The sequence below is a fragment of the Carcharodon carcharias genome, chromosome 3 (assembly GCF_017639515.1).
Source record: "Carcharodon carcharias isolate sCarCar2 chromosome 3, sCarCar2.pri, whole genome shotgun sequence".
Classification (NCBI taxonomy): domain Eukaryota; kingdom Metazoa; phylum Chordata; class Chondrichthyes; order Lamniformes; family Lamnidae; genus Carcharodon; species Carcharodon carcharias.
The window spans coordinates 110,280,704-110,304,878 of NC_054469.1; positions in this window are offsets into that span (position 1 = coordinate 110,280,704).

A 24,175-nucleotide genomic window follows, 5' to 3' on the forward strand; every position below is an offset into this window, starting at 1 on the left:
GCATCCTACACCACATCATCCCTCTCTCAATGCAAATGAGAGTGTCTCTCGCCTGCTTTTGACTCTGCTGCCATGCACTACTTATCTCTAATTTGGGTTACAGGGAGCTCTGCCAAGCGACCAGCACCCTCAGCCAGCCAGTCCCTCAACTCCATGCAGGTTCTCATCTCTTTCATTGAAGAGCTGGAAAAAAACAGCCTGGAAGATCCGTCACTGTGCTTACCCACACCCTACATCAGTGCAGAGACACAGACCTCAGTGGGACCTAGATCTGGAGCAGGCTCAGGTTCACAATCTGGTGGTCACTGCACAGACACGTGTCCGCAGAAAGAGGAGGCAGATTCAGCCGAGCTCCCTGGCACTTGGAGCACTGCTGAGGAAGAGGCATCAGGCCTGAGTCAGATGGCGAACCTCTGGATTAGGCTTTCCAACTCATCCTGGAGAATCAGCAGAAAGCGTGGGAACATCAATCAGAGTTGTTGGAAGCCCTCAACAGAGTAGCTTGCGAGTTGGAGAAGTGCGTCTGCCTACTCTCTGATGAAGTGGTGCCCACAAATGCCCACTCCATCAGGGTAGCCATGGGTGAGATCCTGCAGTGACAACGCGAGAGGAAAATGGGGCACCTCGGAGTCCCTCCAGGTGCTCCATCCCCTCAAGGAGTCAGGCCAGAGCCCTCAGAAGTGGAGGATCAGCAACTGGATACCCCTTGGTCATCCACACAGTAATCTCAGAGGCAGTCTCCTCTATCTGAGTCCGCTTTGCCTGTGAGCCCCTCAACCTCGTCCTCTGTCACTGCAGATGGAGCAGGTGGTTAACGAGTGATTCTGGAGGGAGAAGTCTGTGAGTGGCAGGGCCTTTTGCAGCCTCATGCAAACATTTCCCCATGCACACGGATCCTTCCTGTATCACACTAACCTCAATGCCCTGAGCATTTTGAAAGCCGCCTGCTGAGGTTCGTTTTCAGTTGTCCATCTGAGCTGACCTGCATCTTGTCCAATAAATGATCACAATCCCATGCAACACCTGATCTCGCCCACCACAACTCTCATTTCACTTTCGATTTAGAAAAACATGATCTGGATTCAGTTTTTCATTCGCTCCCCTATCCTTTTCCCTCCTCCAGTCACCCATTTCCCCATCACAATTGACCCCACTAGCATCACCTTTCAGCTCCCCGCCATGACCTACCAGCCACAACCCTTTTCTTTCGGGGATGTCCAATTGAACATGCATGTTCACTTTCTTCTTGAAAATCTCGCCCCCATCCAGATTAACCTCCTCGACCCCCTCCTTTCTGCCTCCAGGGTCCATGTCTTCTTCTGAGTCCCCACCAACCATCCTTGCCATCCCTTCTACCACGACCATCGAACCCTCACCCTTCCACCCTACTGCCTCACTTTGCCCCTTGGTCATTCTCATCATTTCCTCATACCACGCCCTCCTTCAGTTTTCTCCCCAGGAGGCAGTCATGGATTCATTAGAGCCCTCCCTTGCACGTTCACTTGGACATCCCCTCCTCCAGTCCCCTTCTCCCCTTGGAACACTTTCCCTCCTTGGAACCCTTGGAGGCAGTACAAAGAAGTTTCATTAGGTTGACCCTGGGTGTGGAGGGATTTTCTTATGAGGAGAAGTTGAGTAGGTAGGGCCTGCACTAATTGGAGTTTAGAAGAATGGAGAGGCGACCTTATTGAAACATATAAGATTCTTAGGGGGCTTGACAGGGTAGATGCTGAGAGGTTGTTTCCCCTTGTGGGTGAGTCAAGGCCAGAGAGCATAATCTTAGAGTAAGGGGTCATCCATTTAAGACAGCGATGAGGAGGAATTTCTTCTCTCAGAGGGTAGTGAATCTGTGGAGTTCTTTACCACAGAGGGCTGTAGAGGCTGGATCATTAAATATAGTCAAGGCTGAGATAGACAGATTTTTAATCAGTAAGTGAATCAAGGGTTATGGGGAAAAGGCAGGAAAGTAGAGTTGAGGATTATCAGATCAACCATGATCTCATTGAATGGTGGAGAAGACTCAATGGGCTGAATGGCCTACTGATGCTCCTACTGTCATGACTTGCTGGAGATTGTGCGCTGTAATATCAAGCCCCATTGCTTCCTGAGCTATGACAAATGTGGAAAGTTTGACCAAACCACCAGATTGCCCAATTCTACCTAACTGTTTAATTTAGGTTAACAAAATACGAGCACCAGGTTTGTAAACTTAATAAGTAAATAACTGTTTATTAAACAAATTGTCTTTAAGTGGCAAAAGAAAGAAATATGAGCTGTTAACTTATAACTCAATAACTTCAACTCTAACTCTTCAAATGGCACACTGACCTCTACCTCGCAGAGGCTGAACGTCAACTCGCAGACACTTCCTCCTACCTCGCCCTGGACCATGACCCCACCAGTGAACATCAAGCCATTGTTTCCAGCACTGTTACTGGCCTCATCTCCTTTGGAGATCTTCCTTCCACAGCTTCCAACTTCATAGTCTCCCAACCTCAGATGGCCCGCTTCTACCTCCTATTCAAAATCCACAAACAGGACTGTCCCGGCAGACCGATTGTGTCAGTCTGTTCCTGTCCCACGGAATTAATATCTTGCTATCTTGACTCCATTCTCTCTCCCCTTGTCCAGTCCCTTCCCACCTACATCCATGATTCCTCTGACACCCTACATCATATCAACAATTTCCAGTTCCCTGGCCCCAACTGCCTCCTCTTCACCATGGATGTCCAATCCCTCTACACCTCCATCCCCCACCAGGATGGTCTGAGGGCCCTTAGCTTCTTCCTCGAACAGAGGCCCGAACAATCCCCATCCACCATTACTCTCCTCCGTCTGGCTGAACCTGTTCTCACACTGAACAATTTCTTCTTAAACTCCTCTCACTTCCTCCAAATAAAAGGTGTGGCTATGGGTACTCGCATGAGCCCCAGTTATGAATGTCTCTTTATGGGGTATGTGGAACATTCCTTGTTCCAGTCCTACTCTGGCACGCTCCCACAACTCTTTCTCCGGTACATCAATGATTGCTTCGGTGCTGCTTCATGCTCTCATCTGGACCTGGAAAAATGTATTAATTTTGCTTCCAATTTCCACCCCTCCATCATTTTCACAAGGTCCATCTCTGACACTTCCCTTCCCTTCCTTGACCTCTCTGTCTCAATTTCTGATGATAGACTGTCCACCAATATCCATTACAAACCTACCGACTCCCACATTACCTCGACTACAGCTCCTCACACCCTGCTCTCTCTGAGGACTCCATCCCATTCTCTCAGTTCCTTTGCCTCGGTTGCATCTGTTCTGATGATGCCACTTTCAAAAACAGTTCCTCTGCCATGTCTTCCTTCTTCCTTAACCGAGGTTTTCCACCCATGGTGGTTGACAGGGCCCTCAACTATGTCCAACCCATCTCCCGTACATCCGCCCTCACACCTTCCTCTCCCTCCCAGAGCCATGATAGGGTCCCCCTTGTCCTCACTTATCACCCCACCAGCCTCCGCATTCAAAGGATCATCCTCCACCATTTCCTACTCCAGCATGATGCCACCACCAAACACATCTTCCCTTCACCCCCCTGGCAGCATTGTGAAGGGATCATTCCCTCCGGGACACCCTGGTCCACTTCTCCATCACCCCCTACACCTTAACCCCCTCTACGGCACCTTCCCATGCAACCGCAGAAGGTGCAACACCTGCCCCTTTATTTCCCCTCTCCTCACCGTCCAAGGGCCCAAACACTCCTTTAAAGTGAAGCAGCATTTCACTTGCACTTCCCTCAATTTAGTCTACTGCATTCGCTGCTCCCAATGCGGTCTCCTCTACATTGGCGAGACCAAACGCAGACTGGGTGACCGCTTTGCAGAATACCTTCAGCAAGCATGACTCAGACCTCCCTGTCGCTTGCCATTTCAACACTCCACCCTGCTCTCAGCCCACATGTCCGTCCTTGGCCTGCTGCATTGTTCCAGTGAAGCTCAACGCAAACTGGAGGAACAGTACCTCATTTTCTGACTAGGTAATTTACAGCCTTCCGGATTGAATATTGAGTTCAACAATTTTAGATCATGGACTCTCTTCTCCATTCCCATCCCCTTTCCGATCCCCCTTTTTTCCAATAATTTATATAGATTTTTCTTTTCCCACCTATTTCCATTATTTTTAAATGTATTTCCATCCATTGTTTTATCTCTACCTTTTAGCCTATTTCGATCCCTTCCCCCCACCCCACCCCCACTAGGGCTCTCTGTACCTTTATTATCACATTCCTTAGATAATATCATCACTTTCAACACCTCTTTGTCCTTTTGTCTATGATATATTTTGGTTATCTCCACCTATCATTGGCCCCCTATCCAGCTCTGCCTGTCTCACCACCCCCCTCCTTGAACCAGCTTATATTTCACCTCTCTTCTATTTTTCCTTAGTTCTGTTGAAGAGTCATACAGACTCAAAACGTTAACTGTGCTCCTCTTTGCTGATGCTGTCAGACCTGCTGAGTTTTTCCAGGTATTTTTGTTTTTGTTTTGGATTTCCAGCATCTGCAGTTTTTTGCTTTTAACTTCAACTCTACTCCTTCTTAAACACACACACACACACACACACACACACACACACACACACACACACACACACACACACACACAAAACACGAGGTGGTCTCCCAGCACTTTCAGTCTATGGTACACTGGTTGAAAAACTTGCTTTTCAATGTCTCTGCTGGTGATTTTTCCCCTTTCCTTCTTGACGGGTTTTCAGAAAAAGCAGGTTAGAGAGATGTGAGGAATAGCCAGCTAGCTACTATGGCAGAATTACAGAAATCTTACAAACACAGGAGAGACAAGTTTTAGGTCTTCCCTCTTTGCAGGCTAGGAGCTGTACTGCCTGCATTGTTACCACACAAAATCCTGGTCAGGAGCCAATTAAAATGCTGTCACCAGGCAGTTCCCCTTAGCTCAGGGCTCCTTTCTGGCACCATCCTGTTCTTTTATGGTACACTCTGTTCCAGGATATCAACATTGTAGACATTCCTCACCCTATTCCAGTGAACATGTCTTTCAACTGCAGCCATGGTAGTTTTTAAAGCCACAGTGCAATTTTAAAGCCACAGTCCAAGACAAATAAAAATAGGTTCTTTACACTTGTGGTCTTATGGTCTAACTCCTTGCCCCCGGGGGTTCCCCTGCCCTTAGTCCTCCCCACCCTGGACTCCACCCCCCACTTAGCCCTTCTTCCTTGTTGACTCCTTCGGGCAGCCATACTTCTTCCGTCAGCCTTAGTCCTTACCCACCCGACTTCTTCCTCCAGCCTTACACCTTCCCGCTTCCTGAGTCCTTCAGACACCCTTACTTCTTCCTCCAGACTTGTTCCTTTCCCCTTCCAGATTCCTTCCTCCACCCTTACTTCTTCTTTAGCCCTTACATTTGCCCCTCTCTGCACTCCTTCCTCCCCCCAGACTCCTGCCCCTCTCCGCATTACTTCCACCCCCTGGACTCCCTCACCTCTCCCCACCCCTTCCCCATTCTGAACTTCTTCCCTTACACCTTCCACCCCCCCTTACACCTAACTCCCCAGTTGCGGTCTTCTCTCCCATTAGTCCCTCCTCCCTCCGTACACCCTCTCCTTTCCCAACCTCCCTCCTGACACCTTCATTTTCCCTCTCCCAACCTTGCACCCTCCTGACACCTTTGTTCCCCCCCTCCCAACCTCACACCCCTGACATCTCTCCCTCTTCTAGTCAATCCTAAGCATTCCTCTCCCACCAGCCGGTACATCTTCCTCTCCCAAACGTAACTGGACCTTCCTCTCCATCTCCTCGACCATCATCGACCCCAAATGGTGACTTTCCACCTTCACAGCAGAGCCTTGTCCATGAGAATCCACACAGCATGCCATGGGCGTCCCTCCAGGATCCCATTGCTGTCCAGCTCCAGCATCCTCTGCTCCTCGAATGTTCATGATGTGAGCAAGGCCCTGATGGTAGTCCAAACTTCTGCATGTCACACTTGTTCTGCATCAGCATGCAATCAAACTGTGTGGGTAGACAATCCAGCGGGGTAGGATTATTCTGGTGGGCTGGCTATATAATGATATACAGATGCACTACAATGAGGATCCTGATGTCTGACAGCAGGAAATGCAGGTGATCACAAGCTGGTTTCATGATGTTATGAAACCAATTTCTGGCCTTTTCGCCACATTGTCTGCTCATGCCCACCAAGCATACCCGACCTCATTGGGCATGGAAAATCCTACCCAATGGATAAACTGGCTATGATTTTCCAAAGCCCCCTAGATCCTGGAACATCACAGTAGATTAGAAGTTAGCAAATGTAACAACCAGATAGGATGATGTAAACTGTCCTAAATTTCATCACTTCCACCTTTCCGTCTACCCTCGAAAATGTGCGCTCTCATTTAAAAGGCAGTTTACAGCACTTGTTTATCAAGTTGTAAGTACTTGGTTAAAAAGGCTCAGCTTGACTGAGCTTTTGGAATCTTTTGACTATATCTTGGGAAATATGGCAGGTATTGCAAACAAGAAATGTACTCGTACTCAGATAGTCTTCCCTTACATTCGACATTATCCTTGGGAAGCATTCAATTGCATTGAACTAGGTTTTGGAACTTGCCAATGAGAATCCCATTTTACACACTATATTTGCTGGAGGATGAGCAGCAAGAGTTTTTAAGGGAAGCCAGATTAATCAAGTAGTAGCAGGGAAGAGGCAGACTTTTCGAGTAATACCCATCCAACGCTATGGGTGGAGTTTTCCATTTTTGATACTAAGGCCGGGGTTTTCTGTGCCCACTGGCGTTGGGCATGTTCAGTGGTATGAGGAGAAAATATGGCAAAGTCCAAAAACCAGTTTCATGACATTGAGAAACCAGTTTGCAATCTTCCGCTCTGCCCACCAGCGGCAGGCTACATTTCCTGCCATCGGATGTTGGGAACCTCATTATAATACATCAGCATATCATTGTAAATCCAACCCGCTGGAATTGTCAACCCCCTCCCCCCGACACCATCGTGATTGTACACCAATGTGTTTCACAACAACACGTAAAGGACATGTACTAGGTGGGCTGCACTTTGTGGGGAACTCGGAGCTGAGTACATAGTAATGTTGTGGAATGCTCACCCAGGCCACCTGTTGGGCTTCAAGGTTGAAGCATGTTGTGGGGGAGGGCAAGGGTTGCCCTCCGGATGAGGCGACTTGGGCGGGGGCAGTTGCAAAGGCTGCCCTGCGGTAGAAGGTAGCGCATAAACACGTGTGGGGTGGGGAAGGCAGTGGGCAAGGGAAACAAACACGCATTAGGGACCATTCCTCTGCAGCTGAGACAGATCAGGCACGGCCAAATTGATATGACTGAAATCAGGCTTCTACTTACCTGCCCACTCAAGCAACGCAGAGGCATCAAAGTGCCACAAAGTGCTCCAAAGCTTTTCACCTTCCCCGGCACAGACGGCAGAGTCATGAGCATTTTAGCGGATGCAGAACAGTTGGATGACTGGGCACATTGTACAATCTCCTTGCTAAAGCTGGCCATGGAGCGGTCACTAGTGGAGGTGTTCACAGCCCCTTGCAATGTCATCATTCCGGTTTAGATCAGTCTCCCCCGTGGTTGAAGCTAACAGCGCAGCCTTGCAGTATGGGTTAGAAGAATGCCAGCTGAGAGCACAGAATGCAGTCCAATGGGCAAAGCTGCCGCCAATCAGTCGGGGGAAGTGGGGCAGAGGAAGTTGGCTTCGGGCAGCCATGCAGCACACTAAATCTGGCCATCCAAGTGGTGGCCAGCACTCTCCGGGATGTGTTAAGGAGCCTCAGACATAACCAAAACATGTTCTTATTACACGCATGCTAACCCATGCGCCTCTCTCTTTCATCCTGCAGGAGGTATATATCAGGATCATGGAGCCTGGTGAACTAGCTGTATGCCTCAAGGCTAACAGAGGCTGAAGGTGATGGAGATGAGAGTGACTGAGATTCCTGGCTGCGCAGAAGCAGGAGCAGTACATTCTGGCAGAAGGGGCGGCTAGGGCTCCTGCACACACCGCCAAAGAGCCACAGCGAGCCGATGCAGGTGGGATCTTAGTGATACCCACGGTCTATAGATGCCGCCTGTCATTCCTGCTGATGACCGAGAACCAGTGTCGCCGAAGACTGCACATGTCTAGGGAACTATTTGGTTACGCCTGCCAGTTACTGCAGGATTTGGCACGATTGGGGCATGGAGAACATCCACTGCCAGTGGCTGTGAAAGTGACAACGGCGATGAATTACTAAGCCAGTGGCTCCTTTCAAGGCTCCACTGTTGACCTCTGTGGGATATCACAAGCCTCCACCCACAAATGCATCCATGAGATCACTGGTGCCCAGTGTGATGAAGCGGGGAGGTGATGGCGTGGTGAGCGAATGAGAGACTGCCCACCATGGAAACAGCATATTTCCTGGGAATGCATAATTAATGCAGTGGGTTTGGGATGATACGGTATGAAAAGCTGCCATCGTGGACGGAGGGTAAATGTCATTTTATCCGCCCGCTACTGCATTTAATGTAAATCTGGGACGATTCTGCCCTAAGTGCAGTAGTGGCCAGCTTCAGCGTCTTCCATCCTGCAGGCTGGAATGGTGGGAACTGGTGCCCAGTTCTGCATTTGGAAGCTCATTAATTATGTACAGGTGAGTATCGGGCCGAATCACCTGGCGGGTCGGGATCTGATTTGTCTGCCCAATATCAACAAGTGGGGTTGAATGTCCAGGTGCCACATTTAATAGCCATCCCAACACATAATCTCATTGTCTCCAGCCCACCTGTCTTCTGGACACATGCAGAGATGTCTGGCAGCCAGAAGACAAAGGCCAAAAGCCTCAAGAAGAAGGCCGAACCCCGCTTCACCCAGCAGGCCCTCCAGGCCTTGATCAGAGGAGTGTGGGCACGCAGGCATGTTCTGTGTCCCAGGGATGGCTGCAGGAAGCACAGCAGCCTCATGTCTTTAGCCTGGAAGGTCAGCACCGCTGGTAACTGCACCCGAAATACCATCCATTTCAGGAAGAGGATGAATGATTTCATCCGCTTCGCCAGGGTAAGTCATCTTTCAACTCCCTCCAGTATCAAACTCTCATCATGGCATCAAGCACTCAAACAGCTACTCTCTTCAGGGTTGTCACACAACCATTAGCAGGTGACACACATCAACACTCATTCTCTCACCGAGACATCGCGTCACCATCATCTCACCTATCATGTGGCTCACGCTCCATCCCCTGGCCCTTCTGGGAGGGCTCACTACACACAGGGGATGTGCATCTCACCCAACCTCTGCTCCAACCCTTCTCATCACAGCCTTTCTTTCTTCTTCATACAGGCCAAGCTGGCGCACAACAGGAGCGAGAGAGCACAGACTGGGGAAGGGACGGCTGACATCATTGCCCTCACTGCGTTTGAGAAGGCTGTGCCGAGCTGGCTGGGGAGGACACGGATCGTGCCTGTGGGGAAGGGGTGATCAGCCTCTCCCACCAACGCAATATGGATCACAGCTCCATCGCCTCATCGAATCCTGACATTCACAGTGAGTCACATGCAGTCTTATCTAGCTCATGCTTATTGACTGAAACTCTCTTTTCTATTTTCTAGGCACCAGCAGATCGAGGTCCCCAAGATAGTTGAGCACCAGTGTGAGCCCCCTGACCACGTCCGAACAGGAAGCTCTGGAAGAACCGTCACGGTTCTCACACACACCCTCCACCAGCTCAGAGACATGCACGATGGGTCACAGCTGTAGATTAGGCCTGGGCTCACTCTCTGGGGAACACCTCACTGATATGTTCCCTCAGCAGTCAGAGGCAGGGACAGCCCAGGTCTCCGGCACTCAGAGGGCTGCTGGAGACCAGCCATCTGCTCAGTCCGAGTCAGATGATGAGCCTCTGGAAGCAACCACCAACTCAATGCTGGAGATACAACGACAGGCGGCGGAACATCAGACAGTGATTCGACGGCCACTCAGCAGACTAGAGTGAATGATGGGGGAATCCGTCGTTGTCTATCTGATCTCGTGGCTCCGAAATGCGAGTGTCTCAATGTCACCATGGGAAGGCTGGCAACCACCATGGAGACCTTAAACCAGCAGCTCTTGCTAGGTTTGTGCTCGGCCCTGCAATCCATGGCCATACACCCTGATGGGCACCATCAAGGTGTAGGTGACGTGGGGAAGAGGCACATGGTGCACCCGGAGGGATAACTGATCCGCCATACACCCACCATCGGGAGAATTGCAAACTGTTTTTAGGCCAGCGGATTTCTGACTTTGTGCCTGCCGCTGGATTCCCCACTCCTGCCCGCCACAAAACCTGCCATGGGTGGGATGGGAAAATTCTGCCCTATGTATGGAGCCAAGTGCACTTTATCTGCCTCTTCCCTGAAGCCTTATCTCATGAGGTTGGATTTCAGTTGTAAAGATTCATTGCTGCATGCACTGTATACCCAAAGTTCATATCTATCTACATGGCACACAAGGTGACCACAGATCTTAAATGTTATGTTTTGGCCCTAGACTAGGGAGTCACAAGTGATTTTTCTTAGATAAGTAGTTCCTCTCTGAGGTAATTTTCCAGAATGCCTTTGCCAGGGCATAAGAGCATAGGTAGTAGGAGCAGGAGTAGGACATATGGTCCAACCAACCTGCTTTTCAATTCAATAGGACCCTGGCTGATACTTGATCTCAACTCCACTTTCTCGCCTGATCCCCATAGTCCTTGATAACCTTACAGTGCAAAGATCGATTGACTTCAGCACTGAACATACTCAACAGCTGAGCCTGCTGGGGTAGAGAATCCCAAAGGTTCACAACACTCTGAGTGAAAAAATTTCTACTCATCTCAGCCTTAAATGGCTGACCACTTATCTAGCAACTTTGGTTCTAGATCCTCCAGCCAGGGGAAACGGCCTCTCTGCATCTTCCCCTGTCAAGCCTTCTAAAATCTCATGTTTCAATGAGGTAATCTCTCATTCTTCTAAATGCGAGAGAGTACAGCAGATCAATTTTTACAATCTGCCAGTGCTCCCAGGCAGATAATGGAAAGGACCTGACATTTGTCAGAATTAAGGGATTCACCAGAGTTTCTAGGGCTTCTGTTTGCAATCATGGCCATTGCCTGCTTTAATGTAAATCCCTTTATGTATATGAACTGAAAAGGCTTCCATTTCCTAATACTGCAGCTCATTTGCAGGTGGACCTTTGTGGAAAGCATCTGAGAGAAAGCTTCGGTTTGGGAGAAGATTCCGAGGGGAGATCCTAGAGAGTGAAGATTGGAAACCCTCATGTAAAAGACGGGGTTCTGTGAGACTGATTGGCTCATGGTATGACAAGCATCTGGGGGAAATTAAGGAGAGATCCGTAGAATCTGGTTGAGGTGGCATCTGTCACTTGGTTTCAGAGTGTGCTGTGTCTGACTACAGGTCGCCAATTGGTTTACATGGGCTGTGTACTTACTGTGAACTTTAGAATATAGGATAATTTTTGCAACTTTTGCTATCCTTACAAATCTGTATATATTTGTAATGGTATAGCTGTGGGTGAAGGAGTATTGTAATATAGTTCATCTTTTCTTGTAGAATAAATGTTTTATTCTTTTGTTAAAAGTTCATCAGCTGACCCCTGTGCCTCTGTTCAGTAGCTACTCTTCACATACCTAAACAAACAAATAAAAGTTAGGATTTATCAAGCTGGGTTCCACCCTGGGATCTAGCTTCTCCAGTGGTAACTTCAGCTGGGATCATAACACTCAGCAAAAAAACAAGTGCAGAAAGGCAAGTTGGCCCATGAACAAGGGGTATTTAAGGGGTACTCAACATGTTGCAGGTGAAGTGGTTTTTACTTGTCCTTGGGCAGAATTGGGCAGAAATACTGTGGAGTGTTGTTGGATGTATTTTTTTGGCAGATGGTGATCATAGAGATGATTACAAGAGGATAGATGAGGCCTAGGTATGGAGGCAGGTATTGCAGGAGCTCACGGCCTGCAATATGAGAAGCAATTGCAACAGAGAAAGCCGAGATTGGAAGCTGTGCAAGGAGGAGAGCTCTTTTTCTTCTCTGAAAAGAAGTCAAGGAAAGGAAGGGAAATGTCAGAGATGGACCATATGAGGGTGAGAGAAGGGTGGATATTGGAAGAAAATTGATGAATTGATAACAAAATTCGAAATTCCACCCTCCTCTCACTTTCACATGGTCTATCTCTGACATTTCCCTTCCCTTCTTTGTCTTCTTTGTCTCCATTTCTGGGGATAGATAGGCTACTAATATTCATTGCAAGCTCACTGACTCCCACAGCTACCTCGAATACATCTCGATACACCCTGCTTCCTGTAAGGGTTCTATTCCATTGTCCCAGTTTCTCCATCTCCATCACAGCTGTTCTGATGATGCAACTTCCACAACGCTGCTTCCAATATGCCTCCATTTTTCCTGAACCAAAGATTCCATCCCTGACCCTGATCCCACCACTGTGGTTGACAGGGCCCTGACCTGTGTCTGAACTATTTCCTGCACTTCTGTCCTCATCCCTTCTCACCCCTCCCAGAAGCACGTTAGGATCCTCACTTTTCACCTCACCGGGTTTGTATTTGAAGGGTTATCTTCTGCCATTTCTGCCCCCTCCAGAATGATGCCACCTCCAAACACATCTTCCCCTCCCCTCCCCTCCCCGTCAGCATTCCAAAGGGACCGTTCCCTCCATGACATCCTAATCCACTTCACTCAGCCTACAAGCATGACCTCAACCTTCCGGTTGCTTGCCCATTCAATTCACCATCTTGCTCACATCTCTGTCCTTGGCCTGCTGCAATGTTCCAGTGAAGTCCAGCATAAGCTGGAGGAACAGCACCTCATCTTCTGCTTAGGCACTTTACAGCCTTCTGGACTTAACATTGAGTTCAACAACTTCAAACCATGATCTCGGTCCTCCATTTTGTTTTCTTCCCCACCAAGTGCCAGATTGTATTTTGTTTTCAGTTTTTTGTGTTTACACCTTTGTTCTGCTCTTCACACCTACTCTGGACCAATGCTTTGTTTCTTTGCTATAACCATTACCACTCCCTTTGCCTTTTGTTTCATGACATCTTTAGTATTTAATCTCTCCCACCCTCTAACCTATCCCTGATCTTCCCTTTTATTCCACCTGAGTCCCTTCCCTCTAGCAACAGCACATTTTCACCTCTCCTTAATTCTGAAGAAGTCATATTGGAAAATGCATGCTGAAACTGCTTTCAAAGGTCAGGCATATTTTAACTCTTGGGACTCATTTGAATGCTGCCTGTCAGCTGCACACCCATTTCTGGCAGAAAGTAGCAGCTGAGCAATGGAGAGTGCTGCTGATACAAAGAGGAAGCTGCCAAGAACAAGGTAAGTCTGGGTGTCTGGGATGCCCTAAGCAGGTGGTGGGAGCCCAGGGCTTCAAAGACCTGATGGGATATAGAGACAAACTCCTGCTCCTTAGAGGACTTCACAGGCTTCCTGACACTTTTGCCTGGTGGTGCCCATGCTAGTCAAGTAATAAAACCACTGGAGTCCCTGTCCATCATTGGGCTCCAGTTCACATTTATTAATGAGGTTCTCACCAGAGCCTGCTGGAAGAAAACATTTGCTGCCAAAAACAGCAGCATTAAAATGGGCAATTGGTGGGAACAGGGCGGAGATTGAGCTGGTCCATTTTAACTGCTCCCCTTGCTCCTTTTCCACTGACCGGCAAAAGTTCAAATCCCCCTTCAGTTCTTTCCATCTACCGGATTCTCTTTCATGCTCAAAAACTGGTCCATGAAGTTTGAACTTTGAATTTGGCATCTAATGTTGTTCCAGAACTGAAGATAATTAACGTTATATACTATTATGAATGTATGAAATGACATTCAGCTTTTAGTGTCCATGGTAACATAAACCCATTTCAGATGGTCAGTATATCAATTTCAGAAGTTCTGATATAAATAAAGATGGAATATATGTCATCCTGGTGCCTGCATGAAACAGCTCTGCACTCAGTACCAGTATATTCAATACCATGCTGCTACTTTACATGTGTGTCTGCATGCTTGCAGGTGAGTTTGAAACAGGACTAAAAAGAAATTCATAATAGGCTTGTTGATTAGACACAATTTTTTTTTCTGGTTCAAACAACTATTGTCTCAATTTAGGGGGAGAAATGGCATATTAGTAATGTCACTGAGCTAGTAATGCAGAAACCCAGAGTAATGCTCTTGGGACATGGGTTCAAATCCCACCACGGCAGCTGGTAAAATTTAAACTCAATTAATAAAATCTGCAATTGAAAGCTAGTCCCAATAATAGCAACCATAAAACACTCATTGATTGTTGTAAAAACACATCTGGTTCACTATCATCCTTTAGGGAAGGAAATCTGCCATCCTTACCTGGTCTGGCCTACGTGTAACTCCAGACCCACAGCAATGCAGTTCACTCTTATCAGCCCTCTGAAATGGCCTAGCAAACAGCTCAGTTCAAGGGCAATTAGGGATGGGAACAAACAGTGGCTTTGCCAGTGATGCCCACATCCTGTGAATGAATAAAAAAATTCCCAGGATTTGAAGAGCTGATGCTGATTTAAAATTGGCAAGTTATCAGGTTCAGCACCAGGCTGGTTCATCTCTCTAAAACAAACAAAGCAATTGATTAGGATAGTAGATCAATTTAAGGAAGTGGTTCGGGGGTTTTGGGGGTTTGAATAATCAAAGTAGCTTCAAATAGCATTTTATAAAATGTAATAGTTAAAGAGCTGAAATATAAAGCAAATTACCTTGAGGACAGGGGTTTACTGTTTTTGCAACTAAGACAGTTAGCTTCTAGCTTGAAATGGTTACAGAAGCCAATAAAATCAGAAATTGGTCCCCTGTAATATAGTGCCCTCTAGTGGCTAGAGAAGTACACAACATCTAATATGCTTTAGGTCATTTAATAGAGGAGTGAATTTTCTTCCCGTTTCTCCTGCTCTGTTGCCTTCACTTCAGGGGAAAATTTCTTTACACACCGAAACAGGCTTTCTGACATGCTTATGGTGGTGGGGTGGAGGAAACCCTGAGGAAGGTCATGTCCTATGTAAAGGTCAAAGACATAATTAATGTGTGCATTGGAGCAGAAGATTAATAGGGCTAGAATTTGGATAGCCCCGTTTTTTTGGGCACCTAGGATCACAATTTACAATTGGCCCACACCCATTCAGATTGAGGTGGACAATATGCATAGTTGTGCACCCACCTCATTTACATGACTGTGATGCTGCTGTCTGCTCCTGTATGCTGCCAGCAAGCTCTGTGCACAGCATTGTTTGCAGCAGGGGTCAAAATACCTTTCTCTCCCCCAAGGGCTCTTTTTGAGATTTCCTCGAGGGCTAATTTTTGATTTTCAAAGGCAACGTTTTTGCTTTTCAGGGGCTCCTTGAAGGTAAAGCCTCCGTTAAAGGGTATTAAAGAAAGACATGAGACTCAGAACTGAAAAGGCCACCAAGAATCCAGCAACAATTAAACAGTTTTCCTTCATACACAAACAACTACCCTCCACCACTACCCCCCCCCCACCCCCAAACCTCCCTCCCCCAGCCCAGCCGACCCTGTCACCTTCCTCCAGTGGCTGATATTAAAACAAACTCAAGCCCTGGAAAGTTGGGCTCTTCTGGATTGACTGAATTTACAACATTTTCTACAAATCAAAACTTTTCTTTTAAACAGAAACCACACACACAATGACAGCTAAAAAAAACTCACACAGACACAGGCACTTCTATAGCAGAAACATTTAAAAAAAAAACCTCAGGGAAGCAAAACAAAAAAACTGGATTTCCCACCACCCCCCCAACCCCACAATATTTTTTCTCTCTCTACCCCAGATCTCTTAAACTTTACTCACAAAGCAATTTATTGGACAAATATAAAAGAGGAAGAAAGTCATTGGAAAGGATTTAACAATTTTCATTGTTGTTTGGCTATTGCTGTTTCAGCAGTAGTTTGTGTAGTTGAAGGCCAGGCCCTGAAGGAGGTCTTTAGAAGGAAAAGTGAAGATAGCTTAAAAGAAAAGAGTTGGGAAATCATATACATAAGTAAAGAAAATAAGCCGAAAGTGTGAAAGTGAGCAATGTTGCCTATTGCCCGGTCTGTCTCTCGCTCTGTTGCCCTGAGAAGCCTCCTTCTCCCACCAGTTTTCCTCTCCTCCCTCAGTATCTATCTGACTCTCTTCCTCCTCTTTCTGTCTGTCTGTCTCTCTCTCTCTCTCACTCCCCACCCCTCCCTCATTCCCTCTCTCTCACAGACATAACCGGAGCTGCTTTACCTACATTGGTTTTGTCACTATTTTGATCTCCCTCTGACAATAGCAGTGCAAGAATCCCAGTTCTCTTCTTTTCTGTTTATATTGAAATAGGAGGATTGTGATAATAGGGAGAGGGTGGGAGGTGGGGAGAGGACTGTTTATTTAGGAATTTTTTTAAAAAGTTCTCACTTCATTGCATCCTCCCCAGTGGCTAGCAGAAACATCCCCTCCCCTTCATAAAAAACAGACAACTCTAAAAGGATTATAAGGAAATACATAATTACAAGGTAGGAAAAAAGTATCAAACGTCTATTGATTCCCCATTTTTGAGGTTCTGGTCTGAAGAGAATTGTTTCCATTTCTTTCTCTCTCTTCAACTTGGGGGAAAGTTTTTTTTCCCCCTTTCAGTTCTTCTGTCTTTCCCATGCTACTCCAGCTCCTCAAATCACAGGCTTTCTCCCTTACTGCTCCTGCAATCATAGATTCTCTCTCTGGCTGAACAACAAGAGTGAGAGGGAGGGAGGGAGCAGCAAGCATGGGACGAACAGAGCCTGTGATTGGAGGAGCAGTTCTCCCAAAGTTGCTGCTGCTCCAATCTAACCCTGAGGGCAGGATGTTTCAGATGGCATGTGGGGACGGCCGACATGCCAATGCATAAAATGACTCGCGATGATGTTGGGTGTATGTCCTGACGTCATCGCTCAGTCCCACGATATTTTGTTTGGCGGTCGCGCACCGGAGTTGGCTGCCCGCCCGCCGATATGTAAATGGCCTATTAAGGCCATTAAGAAAGTAATTGATTAAATTAGTATCACTGCCCGTCCAACCTTAAGGTTGGGGGGCCGGCAAAAAGGCCAAGCAGCCTTTGTGTTTTTTTGGGAAACCTTATCCACAAGTGGGATGAGGTTTCCTAAAGCTTTTATGAAATAAATAAAACTTTTTTCTTAAATATAAAAACATGTCTCATCTCATGTGACACAGTCACATAAGGGGACATGTTTAAATAAATTTTTCAAACATTTATTTAATTTTTTTTAACATCAATTCAATCTCCCTGAGGCTGCTCTGTGCCTCAGGGAGATTGAAGCGCTTTTTCGCCTGCATGCATGAAAGAGCGCTGGCCACAACTCTCCCTCCTCCCCCCGCCGACCCAGGTAGCCCTGAGCGCTATGGCTCATGTCTTACACTGAGCCGGCCTTAATTGGCCCGCCCGCATAAAATGGCGGCATGGAGCCAATCGTGAGTGGTGATTGGCTCCGCAACCGTCCCCACCCGCTCCTGCCTCAATGTTTTTCCCTCTTAGCGAGATGCCTGCGCCTGCAATTTTTCAGGCTTGGGGCCGTGGAGGAGTGAAAGTGTGAGGTAATGTTGTACCAGGGCAACCTTTCTTGGATTTTGCACACCTTTCTTTGCTTTTTCACACACTACTTGGGACTTTTTGAGGGTGAATTCACCATCTGCCTCAATATATTTTGAACCCTGGTTTGCAAATCACATGGTACAGCCAACCTGCTCTTCTTAAGGGCAGACAGGATCTTAAAAGGCAGACTGGGCCTTGAAGGGAAGCTGCACAAAACGATTGCTGCAACGTAAATTCTTTTTAAGTGAACACCAGAGAAGACAAAAGAATTCATTGTGTTAATGCAGCACTGGAAGCATTAGTGGTGGAGGGGGGCAGGGGGAGAGATGCAATGGTCCAGTGGAGGGTCAGGAAAGCCTCAAAAACTTAGTAGGTAATGGGAGCAGGTGGGCAAGGAGGACATATTCCCGAGTCTGGGCCTGAAGACTTGGTGTCAGGGTCACAAAAGATATAATGACCTCGTCAAGGTCTGTGAATGCATCTTCACATGAAATCTCCTACACAACTCTCTGGATATTCAATGCACCACGCCTTGCATCACTCACCCAGTAGCCCTCCCTTGCACTCAGGGTTCACACATAACATCCAGAGACTCCATTTCACTGTCACATACCTATCAACGCTGCCAGCTTCATACCCACCGCCCCCCTCCCCTCCCATCACTGTTTCCACATACTTCCAGCTATACAGCTGTGACACTAAAAACGCAATGATGTACAATCACAGACATTGTACTCACTCTATTTCAGGGCAAAGTGACACACAATAGAAGGGAGCAGAACCGAACTGGTATGGAAGAAGGCTGTCTACATCTCCTGAGAACCACTGAGGAAATGGTTTCGCTCATCTTGAGACCAGCAGTGACAGAGTCTGTGTCATCCGGTGTTGCTGAGAGCATTCAGGGCCATGGATTATTCCTGTCTTATATTCCTTCCCAGCTCCCAGCACACCCTCATCCTGCTATCTGACATGATAAACAAGCTGCTGATAATGTGACCATGAACCTCTTGTTTCTCACTCACCTTCCCTCACACCAACCTTCCCTGTCTAATTTCTTGCTTTCAAACACCTGTGAACTTTTTAAACCATTCTTTCATGGGATATGAGCATTGTATCTGTTGCCCATGTCCTTCTAGGTAGTAGAGGTTGCAGGTTTGGAAGGTGCTGTCAAAGGAGCCTTAATGAGTTGTTGCAGTGCACCTTGTATATAGTGCACATTGCTGCCACTGTGCATTGGTGGTGGAGAGAGTGAATGTTGAAGGTGGTGGATGGTGTGACAATCAAGCTTTGTCCTGGATGGTGTTGAGATTCTTGCATATTTGTTGGAGATCTATTCATCCAGGGCAGGGGAGAGTATTTGACCACACCCCTGACTTGTGCCTTATAGATGGTGAACAGGCTTTGGGGAGTCAGGTGGTGAGTTAATAACCTCAGAATTCCAGATGCTTACCTGCTCTTGTAGCCACAGTATTTGTATGGCTGGTCCAGTTCAGTTTCTGGTCAATGGCAAACCCAGGATGTTGATAGTGGGGGATTCAGCAATGAAGCCATTGAATGTCAAGGGGCGATGGTTAGATTCCTTCTTGTTGGAGATGGTCACTGTCTGGCACTTGTGTAGCACAAATGTTACTTGCCCCGTATCAGCACAACCCTGAATATTGTCCAGCTCTTGCTGCATATGGACATGAACTGCTTCAGTATCTGAGGGATTGAGAATGGTGCTGAACATTGTGCAATCATCAGCGAACATCCTCACTTCTGATCTTATGATGGAGGAAAGGTCATTGATGAAGCAATTGAAAATGGTTGGGCCTAGGACACTACTCTGAGGAACTCCTGCAGTAATATCCTGGGACTAAGATAATTGTCTTCCAACAACCACAAACATCTTCCTTTGTGCTAGGCATGACCCTAACCATGGGAGAGTTTTCCCCTGATTCCTACTGACTTCAGTTTTGCCAGGGTCCCTTGGTGCCACACTCGGTCAAATGCTGCCTTCAGGTCAAGGGCAGTCACTCTCACCTCACTTCTGGAGTTCACCTCTTTTGTCCATGTTTGAATCAAGGCTATTATAAGATCAGGAGCTGAGTGGTCCTGGCAAAACCCAAGTTGAGCAGCAGTGAGTAAGTTATTGCTGTGTAACTGCTGCTTGATAGCAGTGTTGATGACCCCTTCCATCACTTTGCTGAAGATCGAGAGTGGAATGATTGGGCAGTAAATGACTGGATTCGATTTGTCCTGCTTATTATGGATAGGATACATTGGGGCAGTTTTCCACATTGTTAGGTAGATGCCTTGTTGTAGCTGCACTGGAACAGCTTGGCTGGAGATGTGCTGAGTTCTGGTGCACAAGACTTCAGTACTATTGCCAGAATATTGACAAGGTGCATAGCCTTTGCAGTATACAGTGCCTTCAACCATTTCTTCACATCATGTGAAGTGAATTGAATTGACTGAAGACTGGAATCTGTGATGCTGGGAACATCGGGAGGAGACCAAATTGAATCATCCTCTTGGCACTTCTGGCAGAAGATGATTGCAAATGCTTCAGCCTCATTTTTTGTACTGATCTACTGGGATCTCCCATCATTGAGGATGATATTTGTGCAGCCTCCGCCTCTTGTTAGTTGTTTAATTTTCCACCACCATTCATGGCAGGATGTGGTAGGACTGCAGTGCTTTGGTCTGATTCAGTGCTCATAGGATTGCTTAGCTCTGTGTATCACATGCTGCTTATGCAAGTAGCCTTATGTTGTAGCTTCACCAGGTTGGCACTTCGTTTTTAGGTATGCCTGGTGCTGCTCTTGGCATGCCTTCCTGCACTCTTCATTGAATCAGGGTTGGTCCCTTGGTTTGATGGTAATGGAAGATTGAGGTATACGCTGGGCAATGAGAGTACAGATTGTGGTTGAATACAATTCTGCTGCTGTTGATAACCACCTGCCCAAGGAGGAAGAGAGACAGTAACATCACTGCAGTGATGAAGAGATCAGATCACTTGATTTGACAGTCACAGCCACCAGCTCAGATTCTGGCACTGCATGTAGCTTGGAAGTTACTGTAGGGTTAGGATTGGCACATGAATCATATGAGCATGAGTGAGCTGCAGCCTGACCAGGGAAAAGGATGGTTTACTTGCTAGTTCACCAGAGGCCAAAATTATAGTTAAGTTTTGCTGCAGAGGATTCAGATAAGGACCACGATGATGTGGTATAATAATGCTTGTGGCATGCACACTGAGATGCTGGGTAAATTGGTTAGTCTCCCAGGTAGCATCTCATTACTCAAGGAGCATGGAGAGGGCCAGCTTCAAATTGGCAGAGGGCAGCAAGAGAACATTCACTCTCTGTAGACTCTGCTCCATCTCCCTGTTGGCCTTTTTTGAAAGAGAATTGGAGTACAGGAACAAGGAAGTCTTGCTAAAATTGTACAGGGATGAGAACACAGCTGGAGCACTGTGCGCAGTTTTGATTTCCATATTTAAGAAGGCAGTATAGTGACAGTTCCCTGGATGAGTGTGTTCACCTATGATAAGAGAATGAGTAAATTGGGCCTATACTTTCTGCATACTGTATGAGAAGAGAATGCTGATTGGCAAGTAGAATGCCGGTTGGCAAGTAGACTCTGATTGGTAGAGGGTTGCCATGGAGAATGCACCAGTGATGGTGTCTGACAGGTAACCGCCAAGCATTGTTTGAAATTATTCTTCTCATACAGTATAAATTGTTGTTTTCCCCTTATATTCATATTTGTGTGAAATGTCCTGATGAGCACAAGATGGAAAAGCTTTGACATGTGCCTTTTTTCAGCATTACTCTAGTTCTGAATTACCGAATGACTATTTGTAATATATATTCATAGATTGTTATGATTGGAAGGTTTTATAGACCAGCAAGAGCTGGAAATTAGTCTTCAGATCCTCTGTGATGCACCAGGCATTGATATGGATGAGTATTTAAGGTATGTTGTGCTACAAATGTCTCTTTTAGTACTTTGCTCATAGCCTTTCCCATGCTGCTATATTTTAAAAACAGCCAATGTCAACTTTTGACATTAGCTTGTAAATGTTTTTAGAAGTTGCATGACTATTCGCTACCATTTGGTGGGAATAAATACATTGCTCAATACTTAGGAACCTTGTTGTTATGACTCAAGTCATGGAGATATGAAGATATCTTCACAAATCCTCTTTTCCAAATAAGGAGCCAGGCAAACAAGGACTGCAACAGTTAGAATCCTACCTTTGTTCTATGATCACTTTGAGTTCAGAACCCCTCTGGGAACCAGTACCAGTCATGGTTTCATACTGGAGCTTTGTCCATAATCCTCTTTCTGGAGGTAACCTCTATCTTCTTGCCATCAAGACCGATGTCCTAGTATCCATTGAAAGCATACTACATACAATGGCTTTCATTGTTATTCTTCTGGCAATAGGCAGCAATATCCATATATCAAGCTGACAAATAACAGACACAGAAATCACCCTAGTCATTATAACACTTGTGGTATTTTAAATTTTATGATGAATATATTCAAGATGTTATCATGGTAATTGATGTCTTTTGTGAAAATGATTCTCCTTTGCTCATCGTGGCCTCTATCACAAGTTGGCATGTCTTAAATTCTCAATGTTTCATAAAGATGTTTTGGATAAGTTTGAGTTTATATGGGGTGATGAAAAACTGTTGCAGAAATATATAATTAAGTGAGGTAAGCTTTTAATCTTATAACAGCTTATTGAAATTCAGCAATGTGGTCACACTACACATGTAAAATTCACTAGACGTGCCCTGTTTTAGCGAGGCTTAAGATGCCTGTCTCCATTTCCTGGGGGCACGATGCACCACTGGCTGATTCCTGTAAGGCCTACACAGTGAGTACAAAAATCTGGGTACACATGGTGCTGTCTCCTAAATGTGCCAGAAGACATTGGCTGGGATTATCTATGCCTGCTGGCATCGGGCGTGTTCTGTGGCCTGAGCGGACAATATGGCGAGAAGGCCAAAAGTTGGTTTCGCAAGGGTGTGAAACCAGTTTGTGATCATCTGCTCCACCCACCGATGGCGGGGCCAATTTCCTGCCATCGGACATCGGGAATCTCATTGTAATACACCTGCATATCATTATAAGCCCAGCCTGCTGGAATCATTCCCCACCACTGGATCATCTGCCCATGCTGGCGTAAATGCACGCCGACGTGTTTCACAACAGCATATAAAAGGTATGCACTTGGTGGGCTGCACTTTGAGGGGAACTCGGAGGTGAGTGCACAGTAACGTTGCGGAGCGCTCAGCCGGGTTGCCTGTTGGTTGCAAGGTTAAGGTGCGATGTGGGGGCACGGTGGATAATGGCAGCCCTGTGATTGAGGCGCATTGGGGGTAAGGGGTGGGAAAGGGCTGAATTGTGGTTCAAAGTAGCGCATAAGCAGGTGGGGGTGGGGGCGGGGTGGGGGTGAGTGTGGGCAAGGGAAGCGGCCACGCGTTAGAGAATCCTTGTATAAAGTGACCATTCCTCTGCAGCAGAGACAGTTCAGGCGCAGCCACATTGATATGATTGGTACAAAAACAAAAATACCTGGAAAAACTCAGCACCTGACAGCATCTGCGGAGAGGAATACAGTTAACGTTTTGAGTCCCAATGACTCTTCATCAGAACTAAGGAAATAGGGAAATGAGGTGAAATATAAACTGGTCGATGGGGGTGGGACAGGTAGAGCTGGATATCCAGTACCAACTTTCCCCTTCTGATTCCCTGCTTTCAAACAGCCAAGAACTGTTATCTGTCCAACTGCAGGAAGCCAAGGAGTAAAAGAGAGAGACAGCAATGGCACAGCACTGATAAAAAGTGCCTATCATTTGATCAAACACTCACAGACACCAGCGCGGATTCTAACACTGAATGTACCTTGGAGATTACTATGGAGTGGGATCAGCACATGGTGAGTCATCTGGGTATGAGTGAGCTGTGACCATACCAGGGAAAGGATGGTTCATTTGCTAGTTTACCAAGGGACAAGCATACAGGAGGGCTCTTATGTGGATGTATACTGTGCTGTTGGGTGCAAGGCAGCTTAAAAATTGCCTTTCCTACAATTTGCATGCCTGGTCCTTTAAATTATATTAGTGCAGGTCCCATCTTTAGCTCAAAGCTTGTTGGCAGATTGCCATGTGTGTTCATTGCCTGGACCCACATGATCCACATTGCATTTGCCGGTTGTGCCATATGAGGTCATGATAATGTTGCTCCACTAGCTCCCAGCACACTGGGAACACAAGAGGGTGCACAGGACACTCTTGAAGCAAAAAAGTGCTAACAATAGAGGTGAAATTTTTGCCCATGATATTAAAGCAACCTCAACTCTTAAATAGCAAATTAAGTGAATTCACAAACAATTCAACATTAAATGACTGTATTTACATGTCTAGTTAGAACACTCATAAAGAGTGTCAATGCTCAACAAATTATAATAAAAACAGGAAGTGCTGGGAAAACTCAGCAGCTTT